Source organism: Sturnira hondurensis, unplaced genomic scaffold (genome assembly GCF_014824575.4).
Source record: "Sturnira hondurensis isolate 20B ecotype Veracruz unplaced genomic scaffold, ASM1482457v3 Scaffold0018097, whole genome shotgun sequence".
NCBI lineage: Eukaryota > Metazoa > Chordata > Mammalia > Chiroptera > Phyllostomidae > Sturnira > Sturnira hondurensis.
This window is the reverse complement of record NW_028090728.1, coordinates 3,357,302-3,359,558: the sequence shown is the minus strand read 5'-3', so window position 1 is coordinate 3,359,558 and position 2,257 is coordinate 3,357,302. Positions and strand designations below refer to the sequence as shown.

General features: G+C 37.2%; 1 non-coding gene across 1 annotated transcript; it reads right to left on the bottom strand.

Moving 5' to 3' along the window:
• Positions 1-742: 742 nt before the first annotated feature.
• On the bottom strand, positions 743-951 carry LOC119002830 (small nucleolar RNA U3). The gene has a single exon (XR_005069824.1). It is a non-coding gene; the product is annotated as a small nucleolar RNA U3 (small nucleolar RNA).
• Between the last annotated feature and the right edge of the window lie 1,306 nt (positions 952-2,257).

Sequence of the window (2,257 nt, the reverse complement as noted above, 5' to 3'; positions counted from 1 at the left end):
TGTCCTCTTCAATTTCTTTCTTCCATGTCTTATAGTACTCAGAGTATATGTTTTTCACCTCCTTGGTTAAATTTATCCTAGGTATTTTGGTGTTTTTTTTTTAAAGCAACTATGATTGGAAATGTTTTCTTAATTTCTCACTGCTCATGTGTCAGTAGTGTATGGACACTTGATGGATTTCCGTGTATCTTGCATCTTGTATACTTCACTGGATTCATTTATTGTCTATTAATTTTCTGGTGGATTCTCTAGGGCTTTCTATGTATAGTATCATGTTATCTGTAATAGTGACAGTTTTATTTCTCACTTTCCAATCAGATTTTATTTATTTTTCTTGTACAATTGCTATGGGTAGGGCTTCCAATACTATATGAAATAACAGTAATGGGAGTTGTCATCCTTATTGTTTTCCTGATATAAGAGGAAAAACTTTCATCTTTTCACCATTGAGTATGATGTTAGCTGTGGGCTTGTCATATATAGGCCCATATATATGTGGGCCTTTACTATGTTGATTTAAGTTTCTTATATACCTTCTTTGTTGACAAGTTTTTTAAATCATAAATGGATGTTGAGTTATGTCAAATGCTTTTTTCTGAATCTATAGAGGTGACCATGTTATTTTTATGCTTGGTTTTGCTGATGTGATGAATCACATGAATTGTTATGTACATGTTGAACCACACTTGCATCCTTGGTATAAATCCCACTTCATTATGATGTATAACATTTTTTTTTTTTTACCACTCAGACTGCATTCTCTCCCTCTTACTCTTCCAAAGGAAGAGAAGAATGATGATCAATGGCTACTGGCAGTTGTGAAAGCTGCCGATTGGCTTCATGCTCAGGAAAGAACAAAGCACCTCTTCATCGTGGTTTTGGGTGCTCTACACATTCAGAGAAACTTCTCTGGTAATGAACTATAGAAATGATCCCTGAAAGTATAGCCTTTTGATACAGACCCCATCCTGCGGAGTCCATATGCTGTGGATGCAGCGAACAAATTCACACAGACTACCAAAGTCCTGTGGAGAAAAAGGGATGGCATGGCCACTCTCTGAGAGAGACAGCACCTCGACCCTTGCCTGGACAGGCTTTTATTGCTTTCTAATAGCATACCTCAAAGAGGGTTCTCATTCATTATGCTCAGGTTTGCTTTAGGTGATTACTTTTTACAGATAACAAAGAAAGGATGTTACTGATTATTTCTTACAGATTAACAAGGAAAAATGTTGCAAATGCAAGGGAATAATAAGAGTAATTGGTCTGGTTACCAATCACTCTGGTTACAATATATTTTCTATATTCTGTTGATTGGATAATTTCAATTGATCTACAAATTTACCAACTCCTATGTCATTTATATTTTGCTCTTCAGCTCACCTGGTGACTTTTTATTGGAGATACTGTATATTTCAATTCCAGGACTCCCATTTGTTTCCTTTATAATAAGGGTGTCAAACTCATTTTCACCAGGGCCCACATCAGCCTCACAGTTGCCTTCAAAGGGCTGAATGTGATTTCAATTCCTTAACAGTTAAGGAGTAGTTACATTTATATAGTCCTAAAATTATTTCAGCCCTTTGAAGGCAACCACAAGGCTGATGTGGCCCCTGGTGAGAATGAGTTTGACACCTCTGGTGTATGTATAAGTTTCCATTGCACTGTCTTCTCATTCATTTGAAGGGTATTTTCCTTTACTTCACTGAGCACAGCTATCATCGCTGCTTTGAAGTCTGCATAGACTAATTTCAACATCTGATACATCTTAGGGTTGTTCACCTGTGACTGTTTTGTCTTTTAAGAATGGATCATATTTTTCTGTTTTTTCTTCATGTCAAACAATTTTGGATTTAATAACCTAAAAATAAAAGGCTTTTCAAAGTAAGAGGCAACAAGCACTTATTTGAGATTAAAAAAAGAATAGTTATTCAGGAAGCACTTCTGCTTAGAAGCCCAAGGGTTCTCATCAGGAGATAAAGACAAGGGCGTTCACGAGAAAGGGAGGGGAAGGATGGTGTCAGCAGAAGCAAAGCATTTCTGTTGGCACACATACGCTGACACAGTGATGTTCATCCTAAACAATGGTTTTAATTTTCAGTCCACTAGCCAACAGTCTGGTCATCATAATACTTGCTCTTGTTACCTGTGCAAACAGTGTGCTGGGACAGCATTGCTCCCTGTCCGGTCCAAAGGATATTTTGTCCTGTTTTAACCTTCCAAAGGTTTAAGGCCTAAGACATGAAATGGCAGTTGC